At 41.3% G+C, this 12,124-nt stretch overlaps 2 pseudogenes; both read left to right on the top strand.

The window, feature by feature from the left end:
* The window catches only part of LOC130863143 (harmonin-binding protein USHBP1-like), a 95,744-nt pseudogene that overhangs the window by 25,568 nt on the left and 58,052 nt on the right, over positions 1-12,124 (top strand).
* Positions 8,574-9,544, top strand: LOC130863096 (serine/threonine-protein kinase SBK1-like; annotated as a pseudogene).

The raw sequence follows: 12,124 nt of genomic DNA, 5'->3' as shown, positions 1-12,124 counted from the left end.
TGTAGAGCCCAACAAGTTGAGAACCAAACATTTGGCAATACTGGATTGAAAATGTTTTATGAACATACAGAGTGTTGCTATGGTAAAGAGGCAAAAGTGAGAAGTGACATACAGAGGGAATATGATTTGCAAATTAATCTGAGATGCGACAAGATCTAGAAAACAAGGTATAAAGGATCACCAGCAAATTCCAGCAACTAAGAAAGAGGCCTGGACCCAGTGGCACCCTTGGTACTTCAGACAGCTTGGCCTTTCAATAATTAATTGTGAGATATCACACTTCTCCAACTCAGGAGATATACTTATCCACCCCAGCCAAATATGCACACAACCATTCTGCATGTGCCTGCTTCTAATCTCACCCAGTCTCCCACACAAAGAGGCTCCACTCTCTTGCAAATGACCTGAGAGTCAGTTGACAGGTGACTGCACCTATGACCCACAATACTTTCTCTCGACCCACCCATGGAATCTGGAAGGTGCTCATGAAATGAACAGAGAGATAAGACTTTACCTACCTGAATCTCAAAATGCAGCCTTGAGATTCTCAATCTCTGGATGACAACCCTAAACCATCCCTCTACAGGAAAGGGAGTCTTGCTGTCAGCTAGTTTTTCTTCTTCCCTTTCCATTCTTCAGAAATCTAGGGGACAGCTTCCTTAAGCCTATTCACAGCTGCACAGGATACAGCTTGGCTTCATAACCCTCAAGTCTCACCTCAAGAAGCCAAAAGAAAATTGACGGAGTTCACAAACACTCCCATGCTTGGAGATGCCAAGGTTATCAATGGTTCACTCTAGCACCTTGCAGGGCCAGAACGTGTTCCCCAGACTAAGCATGTCATCATCTCTGATATCATCTCAGGACACCCAAATCAGGCTGGAAGGAACCAGGATCTGTTCCATGGCCTCATAAAGCCCTTAATATTGTGAGGTAAGTACACGTATTATCTTTGCTAAGACCTTTGCCTACCAAAGAAAACTCATGTACCCAAAACATAATAACTTCTGCTATCTCTGGCTCCAACAGAGTCTTGTTCTAATTCTGCATTCCTTAGTAAATGCAACTTGTGTTTTCTATTGCTTAAAGTTTCCTTTTTTCCATAGTCCACACCAGTGAGAGTTTGGCTAAATCATGAAGAATTGGCTATTACATCATTCATCATTCATTCACTTTATTTTAAAATTTTTGAGTGATATGCCCTAAAAACAACAGGTCTTTATGTTACCTGCACCTCTATTTTCTAAAAAGCTTTCAGAGATCTCACATACAGACATCCTACCAGTAAAACAGGGTCCTTAAGGGTTCTGTGCATATTTACCATTAAGTCTGCAAATGCTTCATGCTTGATGCTTGCAGCCCTTAACTTGGGCTGAACTTAAGACATACTTCCAGAAATAGAATTATCTCAGAGAAGAATTTAAAATAAAAATATGCATATAAAGCTAAATTACCACAATATTTCAAATAAAAATGTCAGCCTTGTATAAATGATGTTACATATACTTGAGCATCTTTCCACATAGTTAGGAACCAGAAATACTTGGAGTGCTTATGCAAAAGTATAAATGTTCATTTATCAGGTGGTTAATGAATGCTGCTCCCATTAGAAATGATAACCTTTGCTGACAGTACAGAGCAACTACTGACCATGGAATTTTCTGCAAGGCATAATTCAGAGTACAAATGATGCATCACTGGAACACATTACTCAGATATTTTAGTAAACTTTTCACTGTATGATTGCTCTTGGAGAGCACCCAGGTTGCAGTCCACTCAGCCAAAAGGTGGCTCCCAGCCCTCTGTGACTCCAGTTGCAGAAGATATTATGCCCTCTTGTGACCTCTTTGGGCAGTGCAAACAGGTACTGCAGAGACAAGCATTCAGGCAAATCACCCACACATGTAAAATGAAAGTGAAGAGAGTTTTTAAATGTCCTGGGTATTATATTCTTCCTGACACACTCATGTACTATTCTAATGTGTTGGTTCATGTGTTATGCATTTTCTGCTAACATTCTTGTTCTTGATGATGTTTAAGACAGGTTCTCCATATGTATTCATGGCTCTCCTGGAACTCATCATGTAGACTGTGCTGGCTTAAAAATATCCAAATGCTGCTGCATTTTTCATGTTGGGTTACAAGTGTGAATCACCATCCCTGCTCCACCTTTTGGGGTAACTTCATTTTTATTGTTTTTGTTTTGTCAATGAGACAGAATCTCACTCGATAGCCAAACTATCCTAAATTTCACTATGTTGACTAGGTTGACTTTGAATTCTCAGATCTACATGTCTATACCTACTGAGTTCTGGAATTTAAGGCATGAATCATTATGCATGATATGGCTTTCTATGTGTTTTTAATAGATGGAGGATGTTGTTGGAGGCTGCTTGTTCAGTCCTGGCTGCCCAGACCACAAAATAATCACTCAGAAACTATATTATTTGTAATACTGTTTGGCCAATAGCTTAAGTGTATTTCTGGCTTATTCTTATATCTTAAATTAACCCATCTCTATTCATTTGTATATGGCCACGTGACGGTGGCTTACGAGTATGGACATGTCTGGTGTCTGTCTCCAGTTGGACCGCATGGTTTCTTCCTGTCTCAGCCTTCTTTCCACCAGCATTCAGTTTAGTTCTGCCTGCCTAGCTTTATTCTGTCTTATCACAGGCCAAAACGGCTTCTTTATTCATTAACCAATAAAAGCAACACACAGAGAGAAGGACTTCTCACACCAGGAGGAGAAGCTATATTCATAGGAAAGAATTTTGGTACTATGAACTTAACCTAGCTAATCCTTTTATTTTCATATGTGCTATGATCTGGATTCCATTTCCCAATTCAGAGTTACAGGGAAGTAATCCTTCGTTTCCATAAATATCCCAGGGATTCCTGTAGATTAACCTAAGTTTGGATAAGGTTTTCTATCCTACTAGGCAGAAGAGAAATATATTTTATATTCTTCTGTTTGGTTGTGTTAAGGACTATTAGGCAGTCTGTTCAGTACATTCAGGAAGTAGTTATGGCCAGGAGGATGTTCTGTTCCTCACAGAGACTCTTCTGCATGGACTCTTTGATCACGGTGCTGCTGGGGACCTGAAGTTCTTCTAATACTAAAATGGCAGAGCCTCAAGCACTTAGGAAGTGAATGATTATTCAGACATTTGCTTCAAATGACTAGTGTTCTTAATTAAAGCTCACCCTAGGTGTAAGAATTCTTGATTGAAGAGCTGTTGTCTTTCTAGCTTGAAGAAACTTCTTGAACAAAGTAATATATGGGTAAAGGCAAAGTGAAGCCACACTGCTATGTCGATAAGTGAGTTCAGAATGGACACCACCACTGAATATGGAAAAACTCCAAGGAAGATTCTAGGGTGAGTTAAGGAAATGGCATGCTCCTTCTTGGCTTTGTGTCTCTGATAATCTGTCTGGTGTTCCCCGTGTCTTTTTCTGTTGTAAATCTACTGGCTATTCATGCTGTGCATGTTCCTGTAGACAGTCCAGGTTTTAGCATTTAATCACTTAGAGTAGTCTTCAGACACATCTAAATATAATGCTATTACAAGTGCCAAAATAAAATTTCCAAGGTACTTAAGAAGTTAACCTTATTAATAGCAAAGTCTCAAAGACTTTGTCTAAACTATTCCAGTTATTTGAATGTACTTATATATTTAAGTCTCCAGATATTCTTTAAACAAGGATAACTGAAAAAAAAAAGATTCAAAATGATGTACACAGAACAGAATATACTGAGGTTAATGTTTAAATTCATAATTGCTCTAAATGCTGCATTTCAGGATCACACACGAATGTATCTCAGAAATTATACCCAGACTTTTGTCTTCATTTCATATTTTGAGGATTTCAGAATATGCTTCCTGAAAACATGGTGATCAGACAACATTTTGAGCACAAGAATGAATATGAAGATGGCCTCTGGTCTTCCCCTGATGCTCATACAACCTAGAAAGGACTTTCTGACAATTTCCTGAAACATGTCAGAAGCACCACATGTCCCTCCATAGAGGAAAGAGCAGCTTCATATCTGAAGACTGATGAAGGCACACACGGAGGACATGAGCAAAAGCTCTATTTGTATTCCCCTGCTTGACTCATGCTGATTTTATTTTTTCCCATGCTCTATAATGTTCCACTTTTCATCAACTTGGTAAAAAATCTCAGGTCTAAGCACTGTTGAAGGATTCCCTTCCTCAGGAAGGCTGTGGAGTTGTGAAAGATTGTGCTAGGTAAGTCTTCGTGCTTTTCTCTTCTTAAGTTCTGTTATGTTGTGGAGTCCCCAACAGGAACCTAAGATGGATGAAATGAGAAAGTAGTTTTTCCTCTGCATTCACTGTGTTTCTTCTAAAACTTTTATTTGTCAGCCAAATGATTATGCTTTTCTGTAAAAAAAAAAAGTGCTCTCATCTTCACAAACCTCTTCTATTAGAGACACCATAAAGCTGCTTATTCTCTCTTCTAAGGGTATCTTGGAGGTTTGTTAATTGGATGCATTTGACCCTATAAGCTCATATGGATCTTATATTATTAAGGGTGTGCCCTTGTTGGAGTAAGTGTGTCCTTGTTGGGGGATGTGTGTGGGAGAACTTGTTGGTGTTGTATACTCAAGCCATGCCTAGTGTTTCAGAGCACGTTTTCTTCCCTGTGGGATCAAGATGTAGCTCCTTCTCCACTTTCAGATCCTTCTAAAGTACCGTATCTACCTGTATGCCTCATTGTCCTGCAGTGATGATAGTAGACTATAAACCTCTGAACCTGTGAGTCACGCCCTATTAAATGTTTTCCTTCATTAGAGTTGCTGTGGTTATGGTGTTTCTTCACAGAAATAAAAACTTTAAAACTCTAAGACAGGACATATCCAAAAATAATTACTGAGTCCACAGGGAATAAAAAAAACAATAATCAGTTTTAAAATTAAGTAACCGACTTCAAACCAGCCTGTTCTACAGAGTGAGTTCCAGGATAGGCTCCAAAACTACACAAAGAAAACTTGTCCCGAAAAATCAAAATAAAATTAAGTAACTGAATCACATGGCTTCCCAATTGTTTGTGTTTCAGTCAGGTTCTAGGCTACTTTCACAGTCAAATATTTATTCACTGGATGATAGAAAATTAAATGCCACTTAAGATGACCTTTCCCTGAAGATAATGAAAACATTTGTGGAAATGCTAAAAAAGAATCACAGGCATTATGTAATTCATCCTAAAAAAGGAAAAAAGAAGACAATTCAAAGCACAAGTGAATCAACTAGGCCAGGCCCCTTATCTGGGTCTGCAGAAAAAAAATGCTTCTAGTCCATTATCAAAAAATCTAATACATGAACTGGCTTTGTGGGAGCGTAGCCTGTTTGGATGCTCACCTTCCTGGACCTAGATAGAAGTGGGAGGACCTTGGTCTTCATGTAGAGCAGGGAATTTGGACTGCTCTTCAGTATCGAGAGGGAGGGGGAGCGGACTAGGGGGAGGAGAAGTGGAGTGGGGATAGGGGGAGGGGAACAGGGGGAGGGGGCAATATGTGGGAGGAGGGGGAGGGAAATGGGAAACGGGGAGCAGTTGGAAATTTTAAGTAAAAAAGAATAAAAAAAAAAACAAAAAAACAAAAAAAAAATCTAAGTTGCACTGACAGTGACTTTCTCATACTTTTCTTCCAAAAGATAAAACTTTACATCAGATTTTAATGTTATTGAGCTGTGACCTTTTACATAGACAGTTTTGAAATTCTTTGAGAATTTAATACATGTATACAGTGACTTTGTTCATATTTGCCTTTATTCCTTTTCAATGGTTCCCGATGCACTCTCTTAATTCCAACATTCCTAACCCCATGCCTGTTTTTGTTTTAAATAACCTACCTAGGGTGACACTGCATGCCCATATGCTCATGTGTAAGAGCCATTACTAAGTTTGCTCAAACCACCTGGTATTCACACCCTAAATTAAACTGACATTTCCTCCTCAAAAAACCATCAACTGTCACCAGTTTCTCAGTAATGCGTGGGGGCCTGTGAGTGCCTTTCTCTTCCGTGCCTTATTGTTGACTGCCTTGATTTTGGAGTTCATGAGTATAGTAGTCCTTTACTGTTTTATTTCAAGCTTTCTAATACCAGCATTTCAGAGATAATCAAATTTGACATTAAAATACAAATAAGTGTTGACAAGAAATCTGAAGAAACTATTAATGTTCTTAATTTGACTGATTATATTCCCACATTTATGAGCTATAATTAAAATAATCAAGGCAGTACTATATCATAATCTGACTGTTGCTTTGTATACTTGAAAAGGTTTGAGATAATTTCTTATATGATAATTTCTAAAACACACAACCAGAAACTGAATGTAACAAAAGACCACTGGAAACTGAACTGAGCCTATATCTCCATCTTGATATTCCAGATAACCATGATTTCATTTGTTGTTTGAAAGCTGATCAGCCTGATATCTGGGACATGATTTTGAGTTTTCCCCAGTTCCTCTCTTACAGATTATCAGAGAGATTTACATTATTATTGTGATTATTCCTAGTACTTGAATTGGCATTTTGGAGACAATTCATTTTGGCGGGATACCTTGCTCAGCCTAGATATAGTGGAATGGGCCTCAGTCCTGCCTCAAACTGATGTGTCAGACTTTTTGTCTCCACTTGGGAAGCCTTACACTTTCTGAGGAGTTTATGGAGGCTGGGGTGAAAGGAAGGTGGGGAGAGCAGGAAGAGGTGAGGGAGTGGGAACTGGGATATTATTGTAAAATAAGAAAAGATTGTTCTAAAAATAAATTTAATAAAAAAATAAAAAAGAAAGTAGGTGATGTATCTAGTTGGAGGAAACATCGTAGGGAACATACTTGAATGGATATATGTTGTCATTAACCATATCCTACCCATCTCTTCTCCTGCATGACTATGAATTATAACCTCTGAAATTGTGATAAAATAAACATTACCACCCTTTAAAAATATCATATACAGTGTGGGTTTGATTTCTCAAAGTAGGATACCCATTGTACTACTTCCTATACTTCCATGATGACATGGAATGACAATCATTAAAGCATTAACAAATAGAGGCTTTCCTCACATATTGTCTATCTCCATCCATCCATCCATCCATCCATCCATCCATATATCCATCCATCCATCCATCCATCCGGGTTTTATTCTCCATAGTTTCCCACCCAAAAGATTGGTAATTCATATCTTCTCCATCACTTGCTTAAATTTAGCATTCCTTAAGTCTCTGACTCTGTGACACTAGAAATATTGTGGAAAGGGTCTTGGATAAAAAAAAAAGTAAGTTGTACTGAAAACAAAATACCAACATCAAACAACTTTACAAACACATTATCTTAGCTTGTTTCTTTATATGACAAATGTAATATAGAAATAATGAATTCAAAGAGTTGATACATTCAGTTTTTATTGCTTCTCTGACACGAAGTTCAAAAAACTTTTTCTGACTAAATACATTTTGTAAAGAGATAAAATCTGTAGAGTTTTCTAAATGGAAATGGAAAGATGTGAACAAAGCCAGAAAATAGACTTATCATAAATCAGAAGGTTTATGGAAGAATCAAGATCATATGTGAAACTGCAGTATCCATTAAAATTCCATTGGACAAAATTCACTACACTTGTATATAATTAGAATGCAATTCTCTCTTTAGAATAAGGGTGATAGAATATGCCACTTATGTAACTCTCTGTTTGGAATGCAGGTGATAGAAGATGCCACTTAGGTTCAACTTTTTATACAGAGAAAAGGAAAACACATGCTAGAACTTGCTTTTGAACCTTAACATGGCCTGCAAAGAGACTGTCTTGGTCAGGGAGTAATCTGTCTCTCAACTGCTTGAAGTACAAAAGACTTTCAAAATATCAATGAAACATCCTGTCAAAGCTTGACACATGACATTGTAGGCTATGAGAACATCTGGTATCAATCTGACTTCTATAAAAGTTGGAAGGAAGGTCATATACTTACTTAAACCTTCATGACAGGAGGCCGCGATGGAGCGCAGCTCGGGCGGGCGCCGGCGCTGGAGCCCGAACACCGGGTGGAGCGGGAGCCGAAGCAGGAGCCGCAGCCTCAGCCCGCGCCAGGCTGGGGCAGGGGCCCGCAGGGCCGGGCTGCTTGCAGCGGCGGCGCCCGAGCCCCCCAGCGGCTGAGCCGTGACCTCCAGCCCCGCACGCGGTTACCGGGACCCAGCGCGCGGCGACCGCTCCAACCCGGGGCCCCCTAAGATCTGCTTGCTGCAACCACACACCTGAAGACAGAGAGCGACCCAGCTTCGGGGCGGTAGCCCTCCCTGCTGCTCCGGTACACAGGATCCCCCAAACCTAGGACAGCGAGAGCAGACCCTCTTGCTAACGAGAAGCCGCGGGCACCCCAAAGCCCCGGGACCTGGGCAACCGAGCCCCTAGCGACGCCCTCCGCGTCCCGGCTTATGGTGGTGGTGGTGCCCTGAGCCCATCTCGGGCCAGGCTGACTAAGACCTACAGGGCGCCCAGACCCCCTGCCGCGGCGTCCCCGAGGCCCCAGCCGAGGCAGAAGATGAGCGCGGGCTGCCCAGAGCCTGAACCGCTCCACTCCCTGCCTTGCTGCGGGCCGGGGGCCGCCCCTGTACCAGGTGCAGGTGTGCCCCTCCTCACAGAAGACATGCAAGCACGGACACTGCGCACACTGACTGCCAGCGACATTACCAAGCACTACGAGCTTGTCCGGGAGCTGGGTAAAGGGACCTACCGGAAGGTTGACCTGGTGGCTTACAAGGGCACAGGCACCAAAATGGCGCTGAAATTTGTGAATAAGAGCAAGACAAAGCTGAAGAATTTCCTGCGTGAAGTGAGCATCACCAACAGCCTGTCATCCAGCCCCTTCATCATCAAGGTCTTTGACGTGGTCTTCGAGACTGAGGAATGCTATGTCTTTGCCCAGGAGTGCGCGCCTGCTGGAGACCTGTTTGACATCATCCCTCCCCAGGTGGGCCTCCCCGAGGACACGGTGAAGCGCTGTGTGCAGCAGCTGGGGCTGGCGCTGGACTTCATGCACAGCAGACAGCTAGTGCACCGCGACATCAAACCCGAGAACGTGCTGCTGTGTGACCGTGAGTGCCGCCGTGTGAAGCTGGCGGACTTCGGCATGACGCGGCGCGTGGGCTGCCGTGTGAAGCGTGTGAGCGGCACTATACCCTACACAGCGCCCGAGGTGTGCCAGGCGGGCCGTGCCGATGGCTTCGCGGTGGACACAGGCGTGGATGTGTGGGCGTTCGGAGTGCTTATCTTCTGTGTGCTCACCGGCAACTTCCCGTGGGAGGCTGCGTCGGGCGCAGATGCCTTCTTCGAGGAGTTCGTGCCCTGGCAGCGGGGCCTCCTGCCGGGGCTGCCTTCGCAGTGGCGCCGCTTCACCGAGCCTGCACTGCGCATGTTCCAGCGGCTGCTGGCTCTGGAGCCGAGCGTCGCGGGCCGGCCAAGGAGGTCTTCCGCTTCCTCAAACAGGAGCTCACATCTGAGCTTTGGCCTTAAGACATTGAAGAAAGAAATTGAAGAGGATACCAGAAAATGAAAGGATCTCCCTTGCTCTTGGATTGGAATGATCAACATAGTAAAAATGGCAATTCTACCAAGCAATTTGTAGATTCAATGCAATCCCCATTAAAATCCCATCAAAATTCTTCACAGATCTTGAGAGGACATTAATCAACTTTATACGGAAAAACAAAAAACTCAGGATAGCCAAAACAATCTTATACAATAAAGGAACTTCGGGAGGCATTACCATCCCTGACTTCAAACTCTATTACAGAGCTTCAGTATTGATAACAGCTTGGTATTGGCATAAAAACAGAGAAGTCCATCAATGGAATCGAGTAGAAGACCCGGATTTTAACCCACAAACCTATGAACACCTGATTTTTGATAAAGGTGCTAAAAGTATTCAATGGAAGAAAGAAGGCATCTCCAAAAAATGGTGCTGGCAGAACTGATTGTTAACCTGTAGAAGAATGAAAATAGATCCATATCTATCGCCATGCACAAAACTCAAGTCCAAATGGATTAAAGACCTCAATATTAGTCTGAACACACTGAACCTGATAGAAGAAAAAGTGGGAAGTACTCTACAACATATGGGTACAGGAGATCACTTCCTACATACATCCCCAGCAGCACAGACATTAAGGACAACATTGAATAAGTGGGACCTCCTGAAACTGAGAAGCTTCTGTAAAGCAAAGGAAATTCTCACTAAGACAAAAACGCAACCCACCGACTGGGAGAAGATCTTCACCAACTCTGCAACAAACAAAGTTCTGATCTTCCAAATATATAAAGAACTCAAGAAACTAGACTTTAAAATGCTAATTAACCCAATTAAAAATGGGGCACTGAACTGAACAGAGAATTCTCAACAGAAGAAATTCAAATGGCCAAAAGACACTTAAGGTCATGCTCAACCTCCTTAGCGATAAGGGAAATGCAAATTAAAACAACTTTGAGATACCATCTTACACCTGTCAGAATGGCTAAAATCTAAAACACCAATGATAGCGTTTGCTGGAGAGGTTGTGGAGTAAGGAGCACACTCATCCATTGCTGGTGGGAATGCAAACTTGTGCAACCACTTTGGAATTCAGTGTGGCGATTTCTCAGGAAATTTGGGATCAACCTACCCAAAGATCCAGTAATACCACTCTTGGGAATATACCCAAGAGATACCCTATTATATGACAAAAGTATTTTTTGCACTATGTTCATAGCAGCATTGTTTGTAATAGCCAGAACCTGGAAACAACCTAGCTGCCCTTCAATGGAAGAATGGATGAAGAAAGTGTGGAATATATACATATTAGAGTACTACTCAGTGGTAAAAAACAATGACTTCTCGAATTTTGCGTGCAAATGGATGGAAATAGAAAACACTATCCTGAGTGAGATATCCCAGACCCAAAAAGAGGAACATGGGATGTACTCACTCATAATCGGTTTCTAGCCATAAATAAAGGACATTGAGCATATAATTTGTGATCCTAGAGAAGCTAAATAAGAAAGTGAACCCAAAGAAAATCGTATAGTCATCCGCCTGGAGAGGGGAAGTAGACAAGATTGCCAGGCAAAAACTGTTATTTTTCTATAGTAGTGCTTGTGTGTTTCCCTTGTTTGGGGTTTGCTGGTATGTGGTTATCTGTTGCCTGTGTTTTTACAGGTCGTTAGCTTCCTTGGATGGAGTTTTCCTTCTAGTTTTACATGGAGGGCTGGATTTGTGGATCGATATTGTTGAAATCTGGTTTTGTCCTAGAATATCTTGTTTTCTCCACCAATGTTCATTTAAATCTTTGTGGGGTAGTGTAGTAGTAGCCTGGGCTTGCATCCATGGTCACTTAGTGTCTGCATCACATCTGTCCAGAATCTTCTGCCTTTCAGAGTTTCCATTGAGAAATCAGGTGTAACTATGATAGGTCTCACTTTTTATGTTATTTGGCCTCTTTTCTCAGTAGCTCTTAATTTTCTTTATTCTCTATGTTTTGAATTTTGATTATTATATGGCAAGGGGACTTATTTTTTGGTCCAGTCTACTTGATGTTCTTTAAGGTTCTTTTTCCTTCATAGAAATATCCTTCTTTACTTTTCCTCTATGATTTTATTGAATATATTTTCTGTGCCTTTGAGTTTGAGTTCTTCTCCTTCTATCTATTATGCTTAAGTTTGGTCTTTTCATGGTGTCCCAGATTTCATGAATGTTTGGGGTTAGGATTTTATTGGATTTAACAATCTCTTTAACCAATGAATCTATTTCTGCCATAGTATCTTCCACACCTGAGACTCTCTCTTCCATCTCTTGTACTCTGTTGGTTAGGCTCCCAACTGTAGTTCCCATTTGTTTACCCAGGTTTTCCATATACAGAATTCCCACTGTTTGTGTTTCCTTTATTGCCTCTATTTCGTTTTTCAAGTCTTGAGCTGTTTGAACTGTTTGTTTCAGCTGTTTGATTCTTCTTTTCTTTGTTTCCCTGGGATACTTTAAGAGATTTATTGATTTCTTCCATTTTTGTTTGTCTTTTCCTCCATTTCTTTAAGAGAATTTTTCATTTCCTCTTTAAACACCTC

The sequence above is a fragment of the Chionomys nivalis genome, chromosome 20 (genome assembly GCF_950005125.1).
Source record: "Chionomys nivalis chromosome 20, mChiNiv1.1, whole genome shotgun sequence".
NCBI classification, from domain to species: domain Eukaryota; kingdom Metazoa; phylum Chordata; class Mammalia; order Rodentia; family Cricetidae; genus Chionomys; species Chionomys nivalis.
The sequence above is the reverse complement of the archived record's forward strand: the minus strand, read 5'-3'. Positions and strand labels throughout refer to the sequence as shown.